Source organism: Elephantulus edwardii, unplaced genomic scaffold (genome assembly GCF_000299155.1).
Source record: "Elephantulus edwardii isolate Elephantulus edwardi_28Jun2011 unplaced genomic scaffold, EleEdw1.0 scaffold00423, whole genome shotgun sequence".
NCBI classification, from domain to species: domain Eukaryota; kingdom Metazoa; phylum Chordata; class Mammalia; order Macroscelidea; family Macroscelididae; genus Elephantulus; species Elephantulus edwardii.
The window spans coordinates 446,519-460,850 of NW_006400173.1; the positions used below are offsets into that span (position 1 = coordinate 446,519).

Consider the following 14,332-nt stretch of genomic DNA (forward strand, 5'->3'; position numbering starts at 1 on the left):
GAGATTGTCCCTCCTTCCCCGGCAGAGCATCTGGTGGATTCGAACCGTGCGCCTCTGGGATTGTAGTTGCAGTTCTTTGCCACTAGGCCACCAGAGCTCCTCTGTAATTTACCTTTTGACCTAGTAAACAAAAGGGGAAATGCCTTGGGAAACCATTTTGCAGTGTACTTGTATTTCTCTTAAATATATGTCTATAACCAATTTCCCCTTTGAGCAAGTTCTTGTGAGGAGAGGGTGAGCCATAGTTATCACTTTCATTTTCTTTTCTGTGTCCTTTTCTTCTCCTTTTCCTTGCTCTCCTGATTAACTTAAATTGTGTCAGCAATCAAGTGTAAGATGATTAACTGAATCTGATCTCATTTAAAATGAGCTGGTGGGAAGCCTTTGTGTGGGCAGTTTCTGGTGAGTGGGCCTTAGTACTTTAAATTCAGTCTAGTCTTCCTGCTTGTGAGTGAGTCTTTAGCTTGTTGAGGTTGGATCCTGGATGGTGTCTATGATTTACATGAAAACTATGGTAAACTGCTTGGATGTTACTAAATTGACAATAAAGTATAAACTGATTAACTGTATATATTCTCATTTACAATCAGCTGGGTGGGAAGCCTCGGTGTGGGCAAACAGGCTCTAGTGAGCATGCCTTAGTATTGAAAATTTGGTCTATATCTGCTTGTGATTGAACCTTTAGCTCGGCGAATTTGGATTCTTGGATCCTGTTGAATGTTTGTGATTTACTTGAAACCTGGAGTAAACTGTTTGGACATTTCTAAATTGTGTTAGAAATCAAGTGTAAGCTAATTAATTATATCTGGTCTTGTTTACAATCAGCTGGTTGGGAAGCCTCGGTGTGGGCAAACAGAATCTGGAGGGTGTGCCTTGGTATTTACAATTCAGCCTAGAGTTGCCTGTGAGTGAGCCTTTAGTTTGGTGAAGTTGGATCCTGGTGGGTATTTTGATTTACTTAAACCCCGGGGTAAATTGCTTGGACATTTCTAAATTGTGTTAGCAATCAATTGTAAGATGATTAACTCTATCTGGTTTCATTTTCAATCACCTAGGTGGGAAGCCTCTGCGTGTGCAAACAGAATTGGTGGGCAGGCCTTGGTATTAAAAATTTCATCTAGTCCTGCCTGTGAGTGAGCCTTTAGCTTGGTGAAGTTGGATTCTGTTGATTAAGTGTTTGTGATTTACTTGAAATCAAGTGTAAGCTCTGGTCTCATTTACAATCAGCTGGTTGAGAAGGCTCTATGTGGGCAAATAGAACCTGGTGGGCAGGCCTTGGTATTTAAAATTCAGTCTAGTTCTTCCTGTGAGTGAGCCTTCAGTTTGGTGAAGTTGGACTTGAAACTGGGAGTCAATTGCTTGGACATTTCTAAATTGTGTTAGTAATCAAATGTAAGCTCTTAACTGTATCTGGTCTCTTTGACAATCAGCTGTGTGTGAAGCCTCTGTGTGGGCAAACAGGATCTGGTAGGCAGGCCTTGGTATTTAAAATTTGGACTAGTCCTGCCTGTGAGTGAGCCTTTTGTTTGGCAAAGTTGGATCCTGGTGGGTGTTCGTGATTTACTTGAAACCCAGGGTAAACTGCTTGAACATTTCAAATTATGTGAGCAATTAAATGTGAGTTGGTTAACTGCATCTGATCTTTCTACAATCAGCTGAGTGGGAAGCCTCTGTGTGAGCAAACAGGAACTGGTGGGCCAGCATTGGTATTAAAAATTTGGTCTAATCCTGCCTGTGAGTGAGCCTTTAGCTTGGTGAAGTCGGATCCTGGTGGGTTAGTGTTTGTGATTTACTTGAAAACTGCTGGCCAAGGTGGCCCACATCAGGTCCTTGTGGCTGACAGGACTGACAGACCCCAGCTCCCGGCTGGAAACAAAGGAGGATGCTTCAACGATTTAGACCCTCCCAGAAGAGCTGTGGGTGAGCATTAACATTACTGGTAAGTATATTCATTTTCTCCTGGACACAGAGCCTACTAATTGGTCCTAAAAGCTCTTCTCACTATTTCTTAGTTGTTGGAATGGACGGAAAACCTCATAAGCAGTTCCTTACTTTACCTCTACCTTGCATTCGAACTTCCGAGGTGTAAAACAACCCAGTGGTAGATGAAATTTCCTCCAGGACTTAAGAACCATAAATTACATAGCTGAGCCTCTACATCTGGTGGTTCCTAACCTCTACACTATAATAGACAAAGTGCTACTCTATAGGCCTTTTATTGTAAGAACCATCTTCCCCCTGTAACTTGATTTGTGCCACTATTAGAACCTCTACTCGGAATATTATTGCTTTTTAATTTTTGACTCATGTACTTTTAACTTGTTGGTTAAATTTGTATCTTCTAGGCTGCAACACTTCCATGATACATCTTCAAGGATATGAACATGTACGGCTAAGCACAATTGATAACAGTGAATCTAAATTCCAAAATCAATCTCCATAATAGTCTATGTGTTTCCTACTGCCAAAGGGGCCCTTTAGAGTACTGAGAGAAAATCTTCACCCTGAAACCTAAAGCGTCCCTTTTCAGCAGGAAGTAGCTAAGAGAATACGCCATCCCCTTTTCCTTATGAATCAGGGTGAAGTCTCTCTCAGGAAGGAGAGATAGGGAATGACAAAGGACACACTGACAAAGGAGATTAATCAGAACTGGCTTTGACAAGCACTGTGGCAATTGGAAAATTAAAACAGACATTTGTGGGGGAAGAAGAACGAACTGGGGAGGAGGGTAGAGAAAACAGTGCAACAATGAATGAATGAAAACCCAAAATCTCTGTAAATGTTCACTAAAACTAATAAAATTTAATAATAATTTTAAAAATGGTTGGACATTTCTAAGTTGTGTTGGCAATCAACTGTAAACTGGTTAACTGTGTCTGGTCTCGTTTATGGTCAGGTGATTGGGAAACTTCGGTGTGTGTAAACAGGATCTGGTGGATTGGCCTTGGTATTTAAAATTTGGTCTAGTCCTGCTTGTGAGTTGGTGTTTAGATTGGTGATATTGGATCCTGGTGGGTAAGTGTTTGTGATTTACTTAAAAAGTGGGGTAAACTGCTTGGGAATTTTTAAGTTGTGTTAGCAATGGAGTCTAAGCTGATTAACTGCATGTAGTCTTGTTTACAACCAGCTGGGTGGTAAGCCTCTGTGTGAGCAAACAGGATCTGATTGGTGGACCTTTGTTTTTAAAATTCAGTTGGCTGCTATTGATCATATTTATAAAGACGTTGTTTTAAATGGTGCAGCACTTGTCTGTCAGTTTGTTGTACTGAAATTACTTGGTGTTTCTGTGATACAGAAATCTTTGCCATTGGTGTGTTAAATTCCAAAAAGGTTCCCTTTGTTGACCAGTTTTGATACAGCTCTCTGTTTAAGACCGTCTGGGAAGCAGGATGAGCCCTCTACTTCCTAAATAAAAGGCTTTGGACAACCCCATGAAAACTAAAGAAAGAGGGTAGGTATAGTAAGTGTAGTGGTAAAGGTCAGATTGGAAGTTAATTTAAATGAGAAAATCAATAACAAACATTTTTTAACAATTGATAATGGAAAGTGTGTAGTTCGAATGTTGGAAAATTTGATATGGTTACAAATAAAATGGAACACATGAATATTGACATACGAGGCATTATTGAGATGCGTTGGACCAGTTGTGGAATGAAAACCAGAAGAAGAATGGTGTTGCATTCATAGTAAAAAAGTAAAATTTTATTTTCTATCCTGAAATACAATGTTACGAGTGACAAATTAATATCCATATGCATACAGAGAAGACCCATTAACACAACTATTAGTCACATATATTCTCCTGCATCTCAAGCCAAAGAGGAATAAATTGAGAATGTTTACCAAATTTTGTAGTCTGAAATTAACCAGACATGAAATCAGGATGCATTAATGAAAAATGGTGACTGGAATGCAAAAATGGTAAACAATGAAGAAGGAACAGTTTTAGAAAATCTTAATTTGATGATAGAAATGAGGCTGGAAATAGAAATGATTGAGTTTTGTATTTATAATGATTTATTCATTGCAAAAACTTTTTCTAAAAGACACAAAAGATGACTTTACATATGGATTTCACCCAATGGTCTGCATAGGAATCAGATTGACTATATTTGTAGAAGAAATCATTGGAGAAGCTCAATACCAGCAGTTAAAACTAGGCCAGGGCAGATTGTGGGGCAGACCCAAATTGAGGCAAAAAAAATATATCCACAGGAACCAAGATGTGATCTTGAATCAATTCCATCTGAATTTCATGATCATCTGAAGATCATTTGAGGCATTGACCATCAATGATAGAAGACCAGATGAGCTGTGGGGTGATATCAAGGATATCATCCATGAAGTCATTACAAAAGCAGGGGAGAAAGAAAAAAACAAAAATGGATTTCAGAAGAGACTCTAAAGATTGCACTGGAATGTTCTGTAGCCAAATCTAAAGGAAAACATATCAAAGTTAAAGGGCAGCTCCAGGAGGAGGGGAATAAAGCAAAATATTACAATGTAATGCACAAAGAGCTGAAATTGGCAAATAAAAAGGAAAGAACTTGCTCAGAAAAAGAACTGATGCCTTTGAGCTGTGGTCTTGAAGAAGAGCACTGAACATTCCATGGACGATCAAGAAAACGAATAGATATGTCTTGGATAGGGGGCAGCCAGAGTGCTCTTTGGAGGCAAGAATGGTGAGGCCTCATCTAACATACTTTGGACATATTGCTAGGAGGTGCTGTTCTTTGGAGAGGGACATGATATTGGGAAGGGTGGAGGGTTGGCAAAGGAGAAGACTCTCCACCAGGTGGACTGACATGGTAACTACTGCAATGGACTCTTGTGTGTCAGGAAGTGTGAGGATGGTGCAAGATAGGACTGGTTTCAGATCTTTTGCTCATAGAGTCACTGTAAGTTGTACTCAACTCAATGATACCTAACAACAACAACTATCTGCTTAGCCAATTTATCCCTCTCACTCTGCAACATGTTTTGTTCCTTCTTTCTTTGGGATTCATCCCTAAGTGAATCTCCCTCCTGTTTGGGGGCATTTAGGACAATCTTCCACATTGCTGTTTTAGAAGAAATATTTGTCAGAACCAATGTTCATTGTGGTATCAATTGGATTATCATTCTCATTTGCTTCAACTTCTTCATCTGTGACATTAGCATACTGGGCCAGGAGGGCAGCTTTTCTCTGCTTCTCCTCTTCTAACGCCAGCCTGGGCTTCACCACAATCTGTGCTTACTTCTCAATTAAGATGGCAATTGCCTATACCCCATATTCTTTTTTTTTTAACTTTGGTGACAACATTCCGAGTTTCTGACCATTGTTCCACATCTTTCAGCAGATATTAAGTAAGGAATCTTCTTCCAGGAAAGCTGAGAAGATCCCCTGTAAAGCATCCAGCTTCTCTTTTTCCTCCTCCTCTTGCAGAACACCCAGGATATGGGCACTATGCACAGTTCTGTTCATGCCCAGTGCCTCCAACCATTTATCCAGCCATATCCTAGAGCTGACACCCTCACCATTACCTTGAGCAGAGTATGCTGCAGCCACCTCATTGGGTGTTACTATCTTGCAGTCAGGTTCTTGCCTGAGATAGGAACTCTTATACATTGTTGCTAGGATTGTAAAATGGTACAACCACTGTAGAAGGTAGTTTGGTGTTTCCTCAAAAAAGCTGAACACAGAAATTCTACATGAAGCAGCTATTCCACAGCTTAGAGTATTCCCCGCAGAAAATGAGAACTGAGGCAAAAATGGAGACTTGTACACCAAAGTTCATAGCAGTGTTATTCACCATCTCAAGAACATGCAAACAGCCCAAATATCCAACCACAATAGAATGGATTGAGAAGTTATGATACATTCACATGATGGAATACTATGCAGCACAGAGGAGAAATTATTCTGTAAATCACCTTTTAATTTGGGAGAGACTAGGGGGTATTATGCTAAGTGAACTAACTTGATCCCATAAGGACTGATATTGTATAAGACCATTATTCTAGATTGTGTGTGAAGATCCAAGGGTTGGATGGTGAGAGCAGAGGGATGAGGATGGGTGGGATGCAGAGGGGGGTACTCATAGGATGGGACAATTTGATAGATGGAAGGAGAGGTAGGAAAAGGAAATGGGAAAGATCTGGCAGGAAAAACTTTGTAAGCAAACCAATATAAAATAAAAATTTTATTTAAAAGAAAAAGTACTAAAAAAAGCCAACAATATATATGAATGATTGTCTAAAATACAATGTTCGTTAATGAAACACAATGTATATGAATGATTGTATAAAGCAAAATGTAAATGAATGAAACAGAATGCATATGAATGATTGCATAAAATACAACGTGCATGAATAGAAAAAATGGAAGAAAATATTTACAATTAAAAAATTATTCACTGTTCAAAATTCTTAAAAAAATTCAAGGTCCTTGTCCATCTTCTTTTATTATTTTATTTTCTCATTTATCTATTTTCCCCTATGTCTTCATATTGATATTTCTAAATGGATGTTCTGCTGCCACCTAAAACTCAGTTAGTTTTAATTTTAATTTATTAAACTATCCACTTAATGCAATGCCAATGAAAATCCAGAGTGCATTTTTAGAGGGGTGTTGGGAAAGAATATGGCTCAGAAAATCTAAAGTTTGTCTAGAAGAATTAAAGTACTACAAGCGCTAACAAGAATAACGAGAGTCCTACTAGATTCAAGACATACTATAAAATCATGGTTGTAAATAATCAGATCAATTTAAGAAGAGAAGTCCAGAATTTGACCTATTTTTTATATATGTATGAATCCACATAAATGTATATATCCTTAAATTCCCTGGAGAAAGAGAAATCATTCCAAAGTAGTGTATGTACAATTGGTTAACTATTTGGTAATGGATAGTTACAAATTTTTATTTTCCCTCAAACATATTATAGCAAATAATTTTGAGTAAAATAATGAAATTGGAAAAAATTAAATCTTAAGGCTACCATATGGGGCATATTAGCATAAAAGAAATACAAGAAAGGACTTCTTAATCACAAAAACAAAGACAGAAATGCTAAAGGAAAGGATAAGTAGATTTGAAAAGTAAAAATGGTTGTTGTTGATGTTGTTGTTTTGTGCCGTCGAGTCGTAGACGACTCATAGCGACCCTATGAACGAACAGCCTGAGCATTGTTCATACATAGAGTTTCCGGAGCCAAGCCATTTCGGAAGTGGATGCCGCTCCTGCTTCCACGCTTGATTTAGTCGGGAAGCTCCAGCCAACACTGTCCACCATGGGTACCCATTAAGCAAAAATTCTGACTTGATAACCTTAAAATGTAGTTAATAGGAACACTCCAAGGCTGAAGAGTATGGCCATTCCACGTCCTCATTATTCACTCCAGATCTGTCCAGTCCTCAGCCCAACCTTCAGCAAAAGCCTGATTTCCAAATCTCACCAAAATGCCTTGGATACTCATGAGCCGAGAAGAGTTGCCATTCCAAAACTTCTGTCTTTTTCCTTCAGGTCTAGTCAGTCCCCATTCCCACCTCAAGTGAAAGCCTGATCTACTCCCACTGAGCACAAGGCTTGTAAACTTAGGAGAACCACCATTGCAGTAACCCTGGGACTTCAGCAAATAGCAAGCAAAAACATACAGAATCCTGACAAGACATTGACCTCACCTGGGACATTATCCTGCGGTGCCACCTGTGAGTCTCATTTGGAAGGCTCCAGAATCTAGCAGCCACTGGAACACGTTCCAGGAGCAGAAGATTAGAGAGAAAGACCTTCACCTAGAACCACCAGAAAGAATAGTGGTGAAAATTGGGGATCCTGGCAGTGCCATTCCTTACCCCAAAGAGAACAGTAGACCTCAGGGGAGAGGGTTGCGATCAAGTTAGAGAATCTCTTGCAAAGCCAGCATATGGGAGAGCTAGGAAGGGAGCTGTCTGTAATCTAACAAGGAGAACTTTTCACTTAGGGAACTTGCCCTTGTCACTCTACAGTCCAAGTGGGACAAGAAACTTCAGGAGAGAGGGATATAAATAGGTGAGAGACTTACTCCCAGAACTGGCACATTGAAGAGTAGAAGAGGGAAGGGCCCAAAACTCCCCAGCAGAGAAACTGTTTCAGTTAGGGAACCTGGCCCCAAGGGCCAAAGACCAGAAAGCATGCTAGACTTTAGGAAACGGAGCTGCAATAAGGTGAGATCCCACAGGGCTGCACTTGTAGACCTTAGAGGATCTAAAGTAATTCTGGAAACAAAACTTTCCAGCTCTGCAGGTGAGAAAAATGCCACTGAAAGAGCAAGTTGTCCTAAAGATTGAACATTTTAAGTCTGCAACTAACTAATAATTTCACAAAGCCAAATAACAATAATCAACTGATGCTGACATAGCAGAAACAGTCCAACACATACCAAGAAAATCTTCACATGTCAAGAAAGCTGAAGGTAGCCTCAAACATTCTGGAAAAGCAAGTATTTCCACAAAAAAAGCAGAATAAACTACAGAGCCAGTGAATACCCTAGAGGTAAAAAGACAGAAGAAATATACTGATGTGGAGTTATATAAAGAGCTACAGAAGAAGGTACATATTATGAAAAAACTAATGGAAATGACACATAAAGTGACTTCCCCCAAGACAGGGAGCCAGAAGAAATATGTTGATGTGAAGTTATATGAACAGCTACAGAAAAAAGTGAAAATGATGGAAGAAAAGTTAAAAGCCATAAATAAAGCAAATACTCCAGAGACAAGGAGCCAGAAGAACCATATTAATGTGAACAATTACGAAAGAAATTGCAGAAAGCAACATGCCCAAGAGCAAGTGGGACTGCAATTTGGCTGGACCATGCAGGACCCCTTAAGCTCAAAGTAGAACGGAGTAGGGCATTTGGACCTTGAGTGAAGCAGCAGATCCAGTTCTTTAAGGGAAACCCAGGGCTTCCTGGTTACTTACTGGGGAACATTGCTATTTAGCCTTCAGCCCTGTGGGCCTCAGAACAAGAGGAAAACACAAAGATAAAGGTCCCTCACAAAACACTGCCATACTCTTGGTCATTATAGAGTTACAACGACTTAACATCTACTAGGAGAAGATTCAGATAATGTCATGAAAGCAGCAGTCTGACTCAGTTATTATGGAACCCTCCCAAAATAACCCATCTCCTAAAAAAGTAAAACCAATGAAAACCCCAGATAGCGAGAACCAGAAGAAATATATTGATGTGAAGTTATTTGAAAAGCTACAGAAGAAGATGCAAATGATGTAAGAAGCAATTAAGAATGCAAATACCCAAGAGACAATAGTCCAGAAGAAATATATTAATGAGCAGCAACTTGAACATCTATGGAAGAAAATGCAAAAGATGGAAGAAAAACAAAAGAATACATAAAGAGGTACAAGAACTTAAAAAATCATTATAAGACAAAGAGGGTACAGCCAACACAGTACTACAAATAACAGAAAAGCGTGAAAATGCAATTCAGAATATTGAGACTAAAATGGCAGAAGTGTCCAACATACTGGTAGCAGAAAAAAAGGAGAACTGAAGAGATGGAACAGAGAAACAGTGAGTTGGAAGATAAGAGCCTCACTAAAATTACAAAAAAATCAGAGATGAAAGATAAAGAAAATGAGGAAAATATTAGGATCATGTTGGATGACATCAAACAGAATAACATACGTAGGACTGGAATTCCAGAACAGGGGAGTGAAAGGGAAATCACCGAGAAAAATAGTGGAAGAAGTACTAGAAGAAAATTTATCAGGAATTTTTAAGAATTGGTAAATTCACATTCAAGAAGCACAGTGAATGCCAAATAGACTAGACCCAAAAAGAAAATCAAGACGTATCATAGTCAAATTCTTCAAATTAAAAGATAAAGATAGAATTCTAGAAGCAGCATGAGAAAAACAAAGAGTCACCTACAAAGGGGAAACAATTAGATTATGTTCTGATTTCTCAGCAGAAACCATGCTACCTGGAAGACAATGGGATGGAATATACAGAAAGTTGAAAGAGAACAATTGTCAGACAAGAATCCTGTACCCAGAAAAGCTCTCCAACAAATATGAAGGAGAAAGTAGACCCTTTGCAGAAAAGAGGGAACTTAGGAATTTGTGAAAATGAGACCAAAACTACAAGAAATATTAAGTAAAGTCCTTCACATGGAGATGCCAAGGGGAAACGTATGGACCATAGTAACCAGAAACAACAGAAAAAGAAACACGACAAAATGGCAAAAGCAAAACTTGGCATGACAATAATCACTCTTACTATGAATGGATTAAATGCACCAATTAAGATAAAAAGAGTAGCAGAATTGATTTAAAAAAAAACGAACAACAACAAACACCAAACAACAAAGCCCATCAATATGTTGCCTACAAGAGACACATCTAAAAAAAGAAGAAAAAGACAGACTCAAAATCAGAGGCTGGGGGTGGGGGGAATATACCAAGCAAATGGCAACCTAAAAAAAAAAGCAAGAGTGGCAATATTAATATCTGATAAAATAGATTTCAGAATTAAAGCCACCATAAAAGGTAACGAAGGACATTACATACTGATTAAAGGTACAATAGTACAAGAAGACATAACTGGTCAACATTTATGCACCAAATGATCGACCTGCCAAAAACATAAAACAATGGTTAACAGAATTGACGAAACAGACAACCACAATAGTGGTGGGAGATTTCAACACACCACTATCATCAAAGGATAGGTCAAACCCCCCTTCTCCACAAAAAAAAACACCCTAACTCAACAAAGATGCAGAAGACCTGAACTACGTAATCAGCCACCTCAACTTTGTTGATGTATTCTGAGAACTTCACCCAAATAAAACTCAATTCACTTTCTTTTCAAGTGCACATGGTACATTCTCCAGAACTGATCATGTATTAGGACACAAAGCAAGCCTCAACAAATGAAAAAAAAATACACATTGAAATAATACAAAATATCTTTTCAGATCACAATGCTATAAAACTAGAAATTAACCACAGGGGCATAAAGCTTACAGAATCATCCATGTGGAAGCTAAATAACTTTCTGCTAGAATATGGTGGGGTTATAAAAAAAATAAAGAATGACATTTAAAAGTACATTGGAATAAATGCACATAAAACATACCAAAACCTCTAGTATACAGCTAAGGCAGTCCTCAGGTGCCAGTTCATAGCAATAGGTACACACATAGAAAAGGAAGAAAGAAGAAAAAGAAATGATCTAATTTAACACCTTCATCATCTAGAAAAAGACCAACAATCTAATTCTACAGCCTCTAGAAGAAAAGAAATTATCAGGACAAGAGCTGAAATCAATGAGGTAGAAAATAGAAAACCAGTTGAAACTGTCAGTAAGACAAAGGTTTTCCAAAAGAGTCAATAAAATTGACAAACCACTAGCACACTTAACAAAAGATAAACAAGATATAGATAATTCAATTAAGAAATGATAGAGGTGGCATCACAACAGAACCAGAGGGAACTAAATCTATAATACCAGAATATGAAAAGCTCTACTCTGAAAATTTTGAAAACCTAGAGGAAATGGACAAACTCCTTTAAACTTGTGCCCTACCCAGATTGACAAGGACAGATATAGAACACATGAACAAATCCATCACAAAAGAAGAAATTGGAAAGATCATAAAAACACTTTCCCATAAGAAAAGTCCTGATGGCTTCACAGTGAAATTCTATCAAACATTCAGAGAGGATTTATCACCAATTCTACTTACACAATTTTAAAAAAATGAAAAAGAAAGAACACTCACAGAGTCATTACTAACCCTAATACCAACAACAGACAAATATACTACCATGAAAGAAAACGACAAACCAGTATATCTCATGAATATACACGCAAAAATTCTTAACAAAATCCTATTCAATAGAATCCAAAAGCAGATAAAAAAAATTGCCATGTTCAAGTGGGATTCATAACAGGTACTCAAGGATGGTCCAACGTAAGAAAAACAATCAACATAATTCACTATATTAACAAAATAAATAATAAGAACCATATGACCTTAGCAATTGATGCAAAAAAAAGGTATTTGACAAAATCCAACTCCCCTTTCTGACTAAGACCCTGAGTACAATTGGAATAGAAGGGAATTTCCTCAACATACTGAAAAGTATATATGCAAAACCAAGAGTGAATGTTATTCTCAGTGGAAAAAGACTGAAAGATTTTCCTTGCAAACAGGGACCAGACAAGGATGCCCACTGTCACCACTTCTATTCAATATTGTACTGGAATTGCTTGATAGGGAACAAAAGAAGAAAATAAAAGGCATCTGGATTGGCAAAAAGATGGTTAAAATACTGTTATATGAGGATAATATGATAGTGTTCATAGAAAATACCAAAGACTCAACAACAGCAAAAAACCTATTAGAGCTAGTAATACAATTTAGTAGAGTGGCAGGATGTAAGATCAATATCCAAAAATCAGAAGGATTCCTCTAATGTAACAAAAAGAACTCAGAGAAGAAAAAAAAAAAACAACCAAGAAAGCAATGCCATTTACAAAGCCAATCACAAATTGAGATACTTGGGAGTGAACCTAACTAGAGATACAAAAAACCTATACAAATAAAACTACAGAGCATTTCTGCAAGACACAATAAAAGACATAAAGAAATGGTAAAATGTGCCATGTTCATGGATAGGAAGACTCAACACTGTGAAAATTACAATCCTACCAAAAGCAATTTCCATATTCAATGCAATCCCATTTCAGATACCAAATTCATTTTTCAAGGATATCAAAAGGGAATCTGTCAAATTTATTTGGAGAAGCAAGAGGGCCCAAATAAGCGAAACACTTCTGAGAAACAAAAACGAAGTGGGACGTATAGCAGCAGTTCCTGATCTCAAAACCCACTACCCAGTGGTAGTAACCAAAATAGCATAGTACTGGTACAATGACAGGCACATAGATAAGTGGAACAGAACTGAGAATCCAGAAATAGACCCACAGCTATCTATGGTCAACTGATATTCAACAAGGAAATCAAAGCTATCAAATGGGGAAATAACAACCTCTTCAAAAAATGGTGTTGGCAAAACTGGACTGTTACCTGCAGAAAGCTGAAACAGGATCCACATCTCCTATGGTAAACAAAAATCACCTCAAGGTGAATAAGAGACTTGGGAGTAAAGCCAAAACCCATAAATTTCAGAAGGGACAAACTTGAATCAAGCTTAGAAGCTGTAGTCTACAGTATAGAGACTGCCAAATGCAGCCAGAAACGTACAATATGAACAGGATAAAATTGATGAATGGGACTTTTAAAGATTAAAACCCTGTGTTCATCAATTTTTCCCCCCAACAGGGTGAAAAGAAAACCTACTGACTAGGAACAAACATTTGGTACAAATAAACACCATCTCAGACAAGAGTCACACAACAAAAGTTTACAAGACAAAGACTAGTAACCCAATTATAAAATGGGCAAAAGACATGGAAAGAATTTTCACAAAGGAAGATTTTCAAATGGCAAACAGACATATGAAGAAATGCTCCAAATCACTAGCAAGACGAGAGATGCAAACAAACATCTCAATGAGATTATCATCTAACTCCAGTAGCAGTGGCAAAGTTTAACAGGACAGCAAGTAATAAATGTTGGAGAGGATGTGGTGATACAGGGATTTTATACATTGTTGGTGGGATTGCACAGTGGTACAACCACTATGGAAGGCAGTTTGGCACTTCCTTAAAAAGCTGAACATAGAAATTCCATATGATCCAGCTATTCCACTACTTGGAACATGCCCTGAGAAAATGAGAACTGAGGCATAAACTGAGATTTGAACACAAATGTTCGTAACAGCATTAGTCACCATCAGAAGAACATGGAAACAGCCCAGAGATCCAACCACAAATGAATGGTTTGAGAAGTTGTGGTATATTCATACAATGGAATACTACACAGCACACAGAAGAAATAATTTTGTAAATTGCTACCTAACTTGGTAAGAAGTATTATGCTGAGTGAACTGACTTAGTCCCACAAGGACAAATACTAGGCAAAACAAATATTGTAGAATGATTATGATGATCCAATGTGGGGATGGAGGTGGGAATAAAGGTGTGACGAGGGGGGATAGGATGTTAATCATAGGGTTGCACAATTTGATGGGTGAATGGAGTGAAGGGAATTGGAAGGAACTTTAATGAAAAACAATGTATTGAAACTTTGTAAATAAATAAAATTAAAAAATAAATTGTATAGCTGATATCCAAGCAGATATACGCACACCCATGTTTATTGCAGCTTTGTTCACAATAGCAAGGAGTTGGAAACAACCTAAGTGCCCATCAACAAA

The 14,332-nt window shown here is 37.9% G+C and overlaps 1 protein-coding gene and 1 pseudogene across 1 annotated transcript in view; both read right to left on the reverse strand.

The window, feature by feature from the left end:
• Positions 1 to 14,332, reverse strand: part of HDX (highly divergent homeobox) — a 572,582-nt gene that overhangs the window by 174,478 nt on the left and 383,772 nt on the right. The window lies entirely within an intron of this gene.
• On the reverse strand, positions 255 to 5,608 carry LOC102844339 (annotated as a pseudogene).